We start from the raw sequence: 14,532 nt of genomic DNA, 5'->3' as shown, positions 1-14,532 counted from the left end.
TCCAATCCGAAAATTGCCTAGACCGGCACCGGGAATCGAACCCAGCCACCCTCAGCATGGTCTTGCTTTGTAGCCGCGCGTCTTACCACACGGCTAAGGAGGGCCCCCATGTTTATATGTTATTGCCTCCATTCTACACAAGTCTACCGCTTTGTCGACTATTCTTCCCGGAATCGTTGACATTTTCGTTAACATTTAAGATGTGGACGTAACTATTTCGAAAGTGAGCATTTCCTGTTCTAAGTCTGCGAAACGGCTCCATTTCGCCAACGCCTTCACTGCCCATAAATTCATAACAGTCCATGTTTGCTTGATTTCCTATCTACATGGGACTGTTATGAATTTATGGGCAGTTCAGCCGGGATGCAAAATCGTCAATGCTTTCAAGCGGTAACTGTACAACTGAAAAAAATTCCAATCGATTGACGATGATGTTCTGCCACGTATGAACAACTTTTTGCTTGATAGCCGCCAGAACAGTTTTCGGATCTCCTTTGTCTGCTGCAGTCAACTAGAAGTTGAAGTACTTCTTCAGCACCTGAGGTCCAACCACTGACAGTACAGAAAGCTCACTTTAAATAACGAAAAGTGTTCCTCCATTTCTCCTTCCACAGCTAGCACGGTGGAGAAGCGAAGCATGTTGCGAAACGTGCTGTACGGCTCCGGCCGCTGCTGGATCTGCACGGAGGTTGAGCATTTGCTGACAAGTTCGCCAGAAATCCTGTTTTGAATTTCCAGCAATTGAGATATTTGATCCATTTTTATTTATACTTCACTCCCGGACAGCAAAACTATTTCGACGCGGTAATTGCCACGTTCACAAATGACGTGCCGTGAGAAGGAAAATTGTTTTCGATTTCTTCGGGTAGGTTCGTAGTCACTCGATTCCACGCCAAAGTCCTTTTTTATTACAGTCAATCGCCGCGAGATCTTCTGGCACCATCTTATGTTTTGGTTCAGAGAGAGAGTAAACACACGTGTGTAGTTTTAAAATAACTTTATTTAACCGCCTATTCTCAATCTTGAACATTCTAAAACGGAAGTGATGTCCCAAGGAGCATATAATGGGGCCCTATCTAGAAAGTAAGAGCATCTTCAATAATAGTTCTAATTATTATAACAGTGGCCAAAAAAAAAAGAAAAAATAGCACAGACATAGTTGAACAGACTTCAACGATTAGCAACTGTGGGGTTTGAGTAAGCATTTTTAGATTAGCAAGCCATGACTCATCCTATTTTCGTCAGATCTCCTCTGGTATGTATTTACACGCATGCATGCAGAGCAACTGACATCCCACAGACTGACAGACATAGCACTCGGGAAATTTTCATCATTCTCTGATTTACAAATCAATTGAAAAATTTAAATGATCACTAGCTGGCCAATCATTCACTTGAAGCGCACGCATCGGATTTTCTTGAGTTTGACGTTCGCTCACTAACGCCATCTGGTTCGTGATTTGCCCAACTTAGGGAAAGCAACAGATGTCGTTAGTGTTTGTACGAAGATGAATTTGATGAACGCATGTTCAATGTGTTATGTCTGTGGTCATCCTGTTTCTCTCCGGCCATTTGGGGTCAAACATTGGCGATCCTGTCATGGCCCGGAAAATGGTTTGTGGTTTGAAAAATCACAGGGCGCGTCTAAGAAACTACCGATAACAGGTTGACGACCTATAAAATTCCAAGGCGAGTTCTGGAAGCATTCATTTTGGTTGGAATAAATTTAGTTTAAAATGCATGCACATGGTGGCGTTAGTGTACACGAGACTACCAGATGAGCTGGATATAATGAAATCTGAGAAATATGAAGAACTATCGTGACAACAAGACTCATCAACATCATCAAGGATGACAAGCAACCGAAGCGGAGGCCACGAAGGGACGAAAACTGTGGCATCTACATTTACAAGGTGTTGAGGCAAGTCCACCTGGAAACTGGCGTCTCGTTAAAGGCGATAAACATCCATCATGAAACATTTTCGAGCGTTAAGGCGTATGTCCTCAGGTTGGTCTACCGAGTTTCAGTGCTTGGCAAAATTCAAATTAGTGATATCTAGCGCTTTCAACATATTAATTTGAACAGTTATGCAAAATCTTAGAGAGTTAATCGATCGATTGATGACCAGGGCTGAAAATAGCCATCCCGTCGTATGAAGAAAGCGAAACTTACACTACGCAACACTTAGGGACGATGCCAGCGGTTTTGTTGTTGTCGCCGCGTCCACTCAAAGTACCCAGCATCAAATGTAGTCGTGCACACGTATACGTGTGCATTGCTCTATTTGATGCTGGGTACCTTGCGTGAACGCGGCGTTAACGCAGCTTGAAAAACCGCTACGTGGACATCGGCCCTTATTCGGTTTCTTCGCGCCGCATGCCTACCACGAAGATAGTCGCGCAGCCAAAAGTTATGACGATCTCCGTTGTTACTACTTCGCATCATTGATTGAACGTCATTATAGACAAAAGATATTTTAGTTACTAGATAAAGATTGTCCCTTCGGTTCCCTTTGTTCTGCTGTCCGGAACATGTTGGGTACCAAGCTGTCAAATCGTATAGATTTTCCTTCTTTGACATTTAGCTCCCCTCTCCTCGCCAGCAAAAGATGTTCCAGACAGCGACGACAGCGACAATCTTTATCTAGTAGCTAACATATCTTTTTTATAGACGGACTGGTTAAAAACACAATGGCGGCTCGAATAAACAAATAGTAGGAACTTTGGTAACATAAATGTATCGATAACATTCATTACACCTTCATACGTTACTTCAAATTCATTATTACAAAGGATTAATAAAATTCTTCGCATGGTAGCTGCCGCTTGAAGAATAATGGTATGAAGTTTTCGTTGTTCGATGTCGTCATGACGATTTGGCTGCACGACGAAAGCTGACGTCGTGCGCGTCATCGCTGATACGTCGAGTAGCAAAAGGAAAAGGAAGTGAACAAAACCCAGATTGATCCACCTAGCAGTAATTGTGCCTTTCTCGTGCATTATTAAACAACCCAATCAAACAATCAAATACATTATCGGGAAATTCGATGAAATGTCAAATAATTTGTGATACATATTGATTTTAAAATCACTAAGTAAAGTATTATTAGCGTGCGCGTTTTATGCGAGCTTTTTTATTATACCTGAAAGCTGTAGAAACGTTATGGCGTTATGCGTCATAACTTGCATGCAATCAAAGCTTGCGTTTCAATTATTGTACTAAAGTCGTGTATTAAATCGAGTAGAAGAGCTTGCTATAACTTAATTACTATGATTCATAACTATGTATTTTGATAGGGAGCGGGGCCATTTGGGCATCACCCCCTATTCCCGTCCGCAACTCGACCGCGTTCCAACCAAATGGCTTAAATGTTTGTACATCACTAGATATATGCAGAAACTAACCATGTACTAAAAAAACGAGAATTCGGTTGTAATGCGCTCGAGTAATGAACGTTGTTGACGGGAATAGGGGGTGCTGCCGGTTCTCTATCCTGTTTAGATTTTTTTAGAATGCGCAATCGTTATTAAATTCGATAGTGATCAACTACGCTTTATTCTCTGTCGTATGTAACTTGTTGTGAGAGAATCGGTTTAGAAGTACGGGATCGGATCGGCATTTCATTCCATAGCTCCTACTTCCATCCCATCAAAAACAAAGCAATGAAAAGGAATTTGGTTTGTTTCTTATTTCAAGCTCTATCTGGAATAAGGGCGAATGTCGCAAGAGAGGATTCTCTTCGTCGACTTCCCCTCTTTTCAATAAAAGTGACAAGCAGCTGATTTGTTTGAGGTTTATCACCTCAGCACGATTGAAAACAATGCGAACTTGCATTCTGAGGTGATAAACTGCAAAGAAAACCTCTGCTTGTCGCTTGTATTTAAAAAAGGAGATGTCGACGAAGAGATTTCTCTCTTGCGACATTCGCCCTTTTACCAGATAGAGCTTGATTTTTGTGATTTTTTTCACCAGTGAGCACGCCTGTTAGCAAAAACAAGCGACGAGATTGGTACTGTATATCTTTGTTTTGTGATGAGATGAATATATGTTCAGTGAGATGGAAAACGGAACAGTGCTCCTACTATGTGAAAAATCGGCTAATGTTTTTTATGGCACATGTGCAGGTACACACACATACACACGGACAGACAGACATTTACTCAGGTAGTCGAGCTGAGTCGAGGAATATAAAACACTAATGGAAGATCCCTTAATTACGTAACGCAAGAATTGGCTATTTTTAATCCCCCTCCCCCCTATGTCACACTTTTTGTATGAATCATTTGAAATTTTTGTATGGATTGTCACACTTCGGGCGAACTCCCGCCCCCTCTTTACCCCTCTAAGCGTTACGTAATTTATGGATGCCCCGTATGGGTCTCTGAGCCTGCTATAAAAAGTTCGATTATGGAATGAAATGATAGCCTTTCGGTACAACTTCGTTGCACGAGAAAGGCAAAAGGGAAAAAATATGGATGGGAGAAAAATTCGGAAGTTTGGGAAAAAGACCCTTGAAGAGGGCATACAACGTATAAACGTACAAAAGTTATAACAACAGAATAAAGCCTGTCCACGTTAAATTTTGGACTCTTAGATAATGTTCAATTGATTTATCGCCATTTCATCAATTTGGACGAAAGCTAAAACATGTTGAAGCTATAGCACATATAGCGAAGAGATGAAGCTGTCATGGTAATGGACCGTCTCAGTAATTCGTAAAAAATAAATTTCTCAGTTGTCCGAAATTTAACCTGGACAGGCTTTACTTTGAAGGTTCAGGTTTCTGTAGTCAATTTCACTTAGTAAGTGTTTAACAAATATTTGGAAACGCAGTTGCGCATAAACTGCCAAGTTACATATCAGATGATAAAAAGTTCTATAATCGGATTCACAACCATCACAGACAAATGATACAACACGTTGAGTATTTGCCATGTGATAGTTGAGTCGGCAGTTGACCTGTCAAGGCCTTGACTACGACACTGCAATTCTGTTTAGACAGATTAGCTAAATAGTTTGCTAATACCAGAGATGATTCTCGGATATACAATTTTGTTTGTCGACATGAATCCAATCTACTCCAATACCGTTTGTGCTGAGCTAATCAAACTCACATCAAAGTCATGTGATGCTTCATTACGAGCTAACTCATCAGCCAATTCGTTTCCAGCTATGGAAGAGTGACCAGGTTAAAAATATAAGGTGTAACGTATTAACTGAATTCAGTTCCTCAATTTGAGTTCAACATGCGATTACTAACTTCGACCTTGAGTTAGCCGAAGCGAGAGCTTTGATAACTGCTTGGCTATCTGAACAGAAGTATATTACTTTGCCCATAATGTGTTACTGCAGTGCGGATTGCACTCCACACATAATGGCAAATATTTCCGATAAAAAGTGTCTACCCAGTGAGTGGGGCTGTTCCAATCTCAGCTCACGCGAGTAGGCACCTGCACCCGGTCTACCTTCGAAGAGGGAGTCGTCAGTGTAACAAACAATGCTGTCCGACATTCTTCTTCTTCTTATTGGCATTACATCCCCACACTGGGACAGAGCCGCCTCGCAGCTTAGTGTTCATTAAGCACTTCCACAGTTATTAACTGCGAGGTTTCTAAGCCAAGTTACCATTTTTGCATCCGTATATCATGAGGCTAACACGATGATACTTTTATGCCCAAGGGAAGTCGAGACAATTTCCAATCCGAAAATTGCCTAGACCGGCACCGGGAATCGAACCCAGCCACCCTCAGCATGGTCTTGCTTTGTAGCCGCGCGTCTTACCGCACGGCTAAGGAGGGCCCTGTCCGACATACTTCTCTCCAAATAGCCAGATGACCACTCATCCCGAGAGGGGAATTGTGTTGAAAATGGCATATTAGGAAAACTACTAGTGAATGTGAGATCACTTGGAACGAGGACAGATGGTCGTCGGTGTGGTACAGACCGTAGTCGACCGGTTGATCAATTGATCTAAATTCCTGGACAGTTTGGAGAACTAACATTTGTTAAAAAGTATGATTGAATTGCAAGCTACACTCATAGGCTCTAGGAACATGTGTGGCATTGATGGGTTGACGTTGGTATGGGCTCTGTACCTGGTTGGTTCTGGTTGATCAATCAATCTGAACAGTGGAGCTGGCGTTCCCATTAATTATAGACATCCCCAGTAACATTTTGGTTTTATAGTGGTTTTAAGGCACTCTTGTAGAGTAAATAACGGTCTTCAAGAGCGTTATAAAACTAAACATGTTACTTGACATATCTTCCGCGGTGGTGCCATGGTCCACTATCCGCAATGCCGGCATTCAGCTGCTCCGTGCGCCAACTTCGCGACCGCACTCCACTCTTCTGCGTTTTGGCGCATGCTTCTGACGATGTTATCGGTGGCAGCGTCTATTTTGCATGCCTTCAACATCGCACTCCGCTGCTTTTCAAACCGGTGACATGTGGACAGGGTGTGCTCAGCCGTTTCTGGCACGTCTGAGCATTGTGGATAGACGGGGTAAGCCACATGTCCGAATCTGTGCAGGTACTACCTGAAACTTCCGTGGCCTGTTAAAAACTGAACTATTAATTTCGACTGTAGTTTAATGATTCGGAGATGGCTTTTCAGTCTTGACAAAATCAAAACACTGTTATTTAATCTTGTCCAACGTTTCGGTCCGTTTGGGACCTTCCTCAGGGACTCAATTCTTACAGGTTGAGGATAAACCTGTAAGAATTGAGTCCCTGAGGAAGGTCCCAAACGGACCGAAACGTTGGACAAGATTAAATAACAGTGTTTTGATTCTGTCAAGACTGAAAAGCCATCTCCGAATTGTTAAAAACTGAGTCAAGCCAAAGTTTAGCTTTACATGAGGTATGTAAATCCATGCCAACACACTTGGGACTTGACGATGGGTCCACTCTCCCTTGGTCGAGTTGTCCCACTCCCTCTGCCGTTTGGATACCGTTGCTGCCTTGAAGTTCCTTCTGGAATTTCTGGTGCCCCTGAGGGCGTAGCACACATTGTCTTCATTCACCACCAGTTTGATAGGCATCATGCCCGCATGTACACATGCCACCTCGCCAGATACGGTACGATATGCGCTGATGAAAATTGGCACATCATCCTATGAGTACTCGCCAACATTTGGGCGTTGCAGTTTGCGCTCAGCACCAATCTCCGATTGTTGACGACTATCATCTCCGTATCACAAATGCCAACTGTAGTAGCTTGCTGGGCAATCATTCTAACTAAACTAATCGAATATGCTGCAATCAATTCGACGTCCTTGATGGACTATCCGTACACGATTATGGTTACGACATCAGCGAATCCCACTAACTTGACTCCTGGCGGGAGCTTCAACCTCAGCACGCCATCGTACATCACGTTCCACAGCAATGGACCCAGAATTGATCCCTGTGGGACACTGCCGTGATGGGAGCGCTAGCCAAGCCTTCGTCTGTCTCGTAGGTCAATACTCGATTCTGAAAGTAGACGTCGTTGTAATACAGAACGTAGTTGACCTGGTAGACCAATTGATCTGAACTCCGGAACAGTTTGGAGGATTTAGAACACCTGGTTTAGGCATGATTGGATCTCAAATTACACCCAAAGGCTTCATGGACATGTGTGGGTTTGATGGGTGCTGTGGATGCATCACAACAAGAAATTCGAATATTCGAATGACCGAATAAGAAGGTTTCATGGTCCTCAGAAATCCTCAGAAAGATTTATGTCAAATAAATGTACTTTTTTAGCAGATTAGTTGTGAGAATAAGTTTTATTTTTTTCGTCTAGAAAACACAATATACTCAGTAATTGTGTAAATGGGATTTTTTAACCTGAATTCCATGAAAATGTTCCTACCATACAGTTGGTGGATAAGTAGTAGTGGAGCAAATATGTAATCTAGGAATTATTCAAGGAAGCTTCAAGTTTGTGAGGATTTCTGCGGACTCATCTGTAAGCCCTCTTAATTCATAACATGCACCCATATCAGTAACAATCAAAATCAAACTATTGAAGTATGTGAAGTATAAATGAGGGAACAATGTTTATCTTAAAATCAGCAATTTAAGCTTTCAGTTACCATTTCGAAACGTAATGATATAAAATTATGAACAATTTCACGTGACTGAAAGCCCAAAAATCCTGATTATTAGAAACAAATTCCAGCCGAAATTCCTTTTTTTTTTCAAAAAAACATCTGAAAAAATCATCCAGAATGTTCAAAAGGATCTTTGAAAAGTCAATAGAATCTAATGAAAGCATTGTTTGCAGATTTTTTGGTGGCAGTTATCAATGTATTCACTGCTTTGCAATATTATCGTAACACACCATCTAGAACTTAATTTGCATATAAATATGAAACAGTTTTTTCTGTTAAGATATTCAAAAATAATGGATAGAAAAAAAAATGAATCCAAATACAGCATCAATCTCGTCGCTTCTTTTTGCTAACATGCGTGCTCACTGCTGAAAAAATAACAAAATTAACAAAACTAATAATATTTAACTCTCCAGCCTCAGATATTATATACAAATACAAATGTTTGCGTGAAGTAGTTAATGGTTCATCCCTTCTATCGCAACATTTGATGGCGCACCAGCAGCGACAAGAAAACAAAGGATATACGACACCTTACCTCCGTCACCAGTCATCAAAAACAACTGCAGCAGTGACATTTCTGTCACCGTTCGCTTTAGCACGCGTCTGCGCACTTGCCACATCATGCTCTCCACGCAAAAAGGATTCACGAAAGGACGAAAACAATGTACGCGAATCCACCCGAAGTTCCCCTTCTGTCGCAACGACAACTTCCGAATGGTATTCTGCCGTCGTTGTTTTGCATCCTTCTTCACTTAGGCAGGGGAGAACAGTGCATAATGCACCCCAGGGGCAAATCGCAAAATCATTTGTAGGACATTTATGAACGGATATTATCATCACAATTCAATATTAGTTATTCATTATTGAGCTTCAATGGGAAAATGAGCAAAATCCTTTCATTTTTACTTAAATTTAACGATAAGCGAATCTTTCACCTCACCCGTAAGCTTGTCGTTCAATCCATTAAGACAAAACAAACAACCATGCGTTCACCATTATTTTACATGCAATTGAGCCATTTGACACCACCATTCGGGCGTTTTGCCCCAGGCCCATTTTTAAAACATTTTTTAAATGCGTTACGAAGTCATGAAAACTTTGTTGCTTTAAATAGGAGACCATTGTAAATTGTAGCTGGTTTTGTAAATTTTGCATCTACACGTTCAAATGGTTCGAGTGAAAACATCAAAAAAGCCTGAAGGGTGCTTTTTGGACTGTTCACCCTACGAACCTTCGAACCCTACTTCATAGAAGGGTACAAACAAGATTTGCATTCTAAAAAAATTCAAAACGAAGCGAATCAAAACAACCAACCGATCCTCGCAAGGGAAGCCGCACCGCGCCAATGCATCACATGGGCCGAAGGGTGTGCGTGACTCATCCCCTCTGTCGTCTGCAAAGGGCTCATGACCAGACACTTGATTTCGATTTTATTGCATACGAGCTACATACGGCTACGGAGCAGGCGCAATTTCGTTCCGAGGATTTTGCCTTCCATCCATCAGGACCGCAGTTTCGACTCGGATTTCGCCTCTAACGGGACGAATTTCAACGCAATTTTTATTATTCTCTTCCTGGAAAGAAAATCTGATGGTGTGGTGAACGGTTTTCATCAAATAACTGGATAACTACATTACATTTAAATTAAATTTAATTAAATCTATTAAATTTCATTATTCTGATAAACAATTGGATCGATCAAAACCAAAACAAACAGTCACGTAGACAAAATCGTCGCACGAATCCTCTGAAGTGCGTGAAAACATGGCCGATATGGGTGGTGCAGTTCCGAAAAAATAAGGATATGTGAAAAATCGGTACCAGCAGTTCAATCTTCAGAACAACCAAGCGGAAAATTCCAAGTGAAAATGTGAGTTCTATATGGAAGCTGTGAAAAATGAAGACGTCCTACGCGCAAACATTTTGACAGTTGATACCCGTGGCGACGATGACGACGAGATTGAGAAGTAGGCCGTACATGTAGTTTGACAGTCAGCTGTCGCGACGACCGTATCGATTTTTCTTCACGCCTTTCAGCCCCTGTGTGGTAGCGTTTCAGGTGCTGTCCAGATGGCTATTTCGGGATTGAAGTCGTGGCAAGGAACTGCGTCATAGAACGATAAGAGATTCGAAAAAAAGGTGATTCCAATGTTTCGATGATCCGATATCTTATCGATTGCTGTTGCAACGGCAAATCAAATTTGTTGCCTATGCGCCAGCTGTCCAATATTAGGTGGGTCGGGATGGAGTTTTATCACAGGATTACGGCCGGCTTATCAAGGTCGATTACTGGGTGCAAGTGACGTTGCACGAAAATTTATGGTATTACATATGGTTGTGACATTTTGGCCTTTGAGATGTAGACCTCAGTGTTATCATTTTCTGTTATAACGTTACAAGTAGAATTAATTAGACGACCCGACAAGCGATGCCTCAATCATAAAATAAAGCTCCATGTGCTTATTAATCATGCATACGTAAATGTGGGGTACTTTTTGTGACATTGTATGACAAACACGCATAATTAATGTGTTAGAAACGTGGATGGATAAACCACACAAACCCCGATCGCAGTTGGCCGGTTGTCCCGTTCCTTTCCATTCCGCATTCTGCTACCGAACGTTGCGCATATGGGTTTGATTGGTCAAATCAAGTGTTTGCTATACCCCCTTGTGGTGGTGCGTAAATCAGCCAAAATGCGAACGGAGGGAAATGTGACGGACGGTTTGATTATGCAAATTAGGAATCGATAAAGAGGCAAGCAAATTTGATTTATGCCGCCATGTGAATTCGAGGTGAATATAGAATAGGAATAGCGGTTTTTGGTGAGATCACTTCTACTTTCCAAGATTTGATCAATCGATCGTAAAAAACCGCGCGTGATTGCCTTGCTGAACAGGCAAAATCTATCAAATATGGTAATTCGATGACTTAACAGTTGAGAACACACAGTTCGTTGCGTTGAGTCACCGTCAAAAGTTTCAAGTCACAACGTACCAACACATTTGGAGATAAAGAAGGATTGAAAAGCTTCGTCACCTAGCCAAACAATACGAAAGGCCATACTTTAAAAAAAAACTTGTTGGCTGGACATGCATCGTACGCAAAACTTGAAAGGCGAATCCGCGAAACTTTGAAGCCTTAATATGCGAAGTTTGGAACGCAGCACCTGAGAAGCACGAAAGGCGTGAATCTTACAAGGGTTTGTTAGCAAACTTTAAAAAGATTCATCCGAGAAGTTTGAAAGTGTTCGCGCCGCAAAATTTGGACGGCAACGAGAATGAATCCTCGAAGGATTCGGAATGAATCCTCGAAGGATTCGGAATGAATCCTCGAAGGATTCGGAATGAATCCTCGAAGGATTCGGAATGAATCCTCGAAGGATTCGGAATGAATCCTCGAAGGATTCGGAATGAATCCTCGAAGGATTCGGAATGAATCCTCGAAGGATTCGGAATGAATCCTCGAAGGATTCGGAATGAATCCTCGAAGGATTCGGAATGAATCCTCGAAGGATTCGGAATGAATCCTCGAAGGATTCGGAATGAATCCTCGAAGGATTCGGAATGAATCCTCGAAGGATTCGGAATGAATCCTCGAAGGATTCGGAATGAATCCTCGAAGGATTCGGAATGAATCCTCGAAGGATTCGGAATGAATCCTCGAAGGATTCGGAATGAATCCTCGAAGGATTCGGAATGAATCCTCGAAGGATTCGGAATGAATCCTCGAAGGATTCGGAATGAATCCTCGAAGGATTCGGAATGAATCCTCGAAGGATTCGGAATGAATCCTCGAAGGATTCGGAATGAATCCTCGAAGGATTCGGAATGAATCCTCGAAGGATTCGGAATGAATCCTCGAAGGATTCGGAATGAATCCTCGAAGGATTCGGAATGAATCCTCGAAGGATTCGGAATGAATCCTCGAAGGATTCGGAATGAATCCTCGAAGGATTCGGAATGAATCCTCGAAGGATTCGGAATGAATCCTCGAAGGATTCGGAATGAATCCTCGAAGGATTCGGAATGAATCCTCGAAGGATTCGGAATGAATCCTCGAAGGATTCGGAATGAATCCTCGAAGGATTCGGAATGAATCCTCGAAGGATTCGGAATGAATCCTCGAAGGATTCGGAATGAATCCTCGAAGGAGTCGGAATGAATCCTCGAAGGAGTCGGAATGAATCCTCGAAGGATTCGGAATGAATCCTCGAAGGATTCGGAATGAATCCTCGAAGGATTCGGAATGAATCCTCGAAGGATTCGGAATGAATCCTCGAAGGATTCGGAATGAATCCTCGAAGGATTCGGAATGAATCCTCGAAGGATATGGAATGAATCCTCGAAGGATTCGGAATGAATCCTCGAAGGATTCGGAATGAATCCTCGAAGGATTCGGAATGAATCCTCGAAGGATTCGGAATGAATCCTCGAAGGATTCGAAATGAATCCTCGAAGGATTCGGAATGAATCCTCGAAGGATTCGGAATGAATCCTCGAAGGATTCGGAATGAATCCTCGAAGGATTCGGAATGAATCCTCGAAGGATTCGGAATGAATCCTCGAAGGATTCGGAATGAATCCTCGAAGGATTCGGAATGAATCCTCGAAGGATTCGGAATGAATCCTCGAAGGATTCGGAATGAATCCTCGAAGGATTCGGAATGAATCCTCGAAGGATTCGGAATGAATCCTCGAAGGATTCGGAATGAATCCTCGAAGGATTCGGAATGAATCCTCGAAGGATTCGGAATGAATCCTCGAAGGATTCGGAATGAATCCTCGAAGGATTCGGAATGAATCCTCGAAGGATTCGGAATGAATCCTCGAAGGATTCGGAATGAATACTCGAAGGATTCGGAATGAATCCTCGAAGGATTCGGAATGAATACTCGAAGGATTCGGAATGAATCCTCGAAGGATTCGGAATGAATCCTCGAAGGATTCGGAATGAATCCTCGAAGGATTCGGAATGAATCCTCGAAGGATTCGGAATGAATCCTCGAAGGATTCGGAATGAATCCTCGAAGGATTCGGAATGAATCCTCGAAGGATTCGGAATGAATCCTCGAAGGATTCGGAATGAATCCTCGAAGGATTCGGAATGAATCCTCGAAGGATTCGGAATGAATCCTCGAAGGATTCGGAATGAATCCTCGAAGGATTCGGAATGAATCCTCGAAGGATTCGGAATGAATCCTCGAAGGATTCGGAATGAATCCTCGAAGGATTCGGAATGAATCCTCGAAGGATTCGGAATGAATCCTCGAAGGATTCGGAATGAATCCTCGAAGGATTCGGAATGAATCCTCGAAGGATTCGGAATGAATCCTCGAAGGATTCGGAATGAATCCTCGAAGGATTCGGAATGAATCCTCGAAGGATTCGGAATGAATCCTCGAAGGATTCGGAATGAATCCTCGAAGGATTCGGAATGAATCCTCGAAGGATTCGGAATGAATCCTCGAAGGATTCGGAATGAATCCTCGAAGGATTCGGAATGAATCCTCGAAGGATTCGGAATGAATCCTCGAAGGATTCGGAATGAATCCTCGAAGGATTCGGAATGAAGATTGGAAGGATTCGGAATGAAGATTGGAAGACTTTGTTCTTGAAACTTCATAGGCCTTCTTCATGCAATCTGAAAGGCCTCGTTCACAAATCTAAAAATGCTCTTGTTAATTTTTTTTTCTATTTTTCCTGTTCAAATTTCTTTCATTTGACTACTCACTCGTTTTCTCTCCTACTGAGCATTATTTTCCTAATAATTTATTTCTCAGAAACACACTTATATGGACACGTAGTCACCAGTATTTTATCTTCCTCCTAACTCATATTTTTAATTTTTTATCTACTTACGCACTTAAAAGTAAGTGAGTGTACTTTTAACTAACTTATGATTTTTTTTTCTTGTTACAACTCTACTTGTTGCAATTCTTACTTAATTATTCATCAACTCGCATTTCATTAATTTATTGTGAGTTGCTTGACTTTTTATTCAATAAAAATATTTTGAAAATTAGTCTTACATGGTGGTGACACCTTGCTTCGCTGAATATTCTCAGCGAGGTTGTAAAACTACTTCAAATCTTCCACAGTGCACTCATTCTTATTTGTCCAGGAGATCTCAGACTAAAAGGCCCCCAATTCCTATACAAGTGTATGACAGTACATCTAAGTACATTGATTCAGTCTCTACTCTGCTAAAGACTGCAAGCACGATGATCATCATTCTCGTCAGCGTGCATGCGGCACATGACTCGCATAATATTGTTGTAATGCCAACGACGGCGATGTCACCCTCGCCCCTCGTCACCGTTTGCTCACCCATGCATTGGGACCGCAAACTAACGACTGCGGCTGTCTACTTTACGTATAGTATGCGAATGAATTGCTTGGCGAACAACTCAATTACCGGACAAAAACATTC

General features: G+C 42.0%; 1 protein-coding gene across 2 annotated transcripts in view; it reads left to right on the top strand.

The window, feature by feature from the left end:
* The window catches only part of LOC134207614 (uncharacterized), a 531,539-nt gene that overhangs the window by 267,784 nt on the left and 249,223 nt on the right, over positions 1–14,532 (top strand). Inside the window, exon 1 of one of the 2 annotated variants that reach the window (XM_062683334.1) lies at positions 9,724–9,970. The exons of the other annotated variant lie outside the window; for it this stretch is intronic. The gene's annotated coding sequence lies outside the window, so the exon portion shown is untranslated. Of the gene's footprint in view, positions 1–9,723; positions 9,971–14,532 lie in introns of those variants that run through there. 2 annotated transcript variants of the gene reach the window in all.

This window comes from Armigeres subalbatus, chromosome 1 (genome assembly GCF_024139115.2).
Source record: "Armigeres subalbatus isolate Guangzhou_Male chromosome 1, GZ_Asu_2, whole genome shotgun sequence".
NCBI classification, from domain to species: domain Eukaryota; kingdom Metazoa; phylum Arthropoda; class Insecta; order Diptera; family Culicidae; genus Armigeres; species Armigeres subalbatus.
The sequence above is the reverse complement of the archived record's forward strand: the minus strand, read 5'-3'. Positions and strand labels throughout refer to the sequence as shown.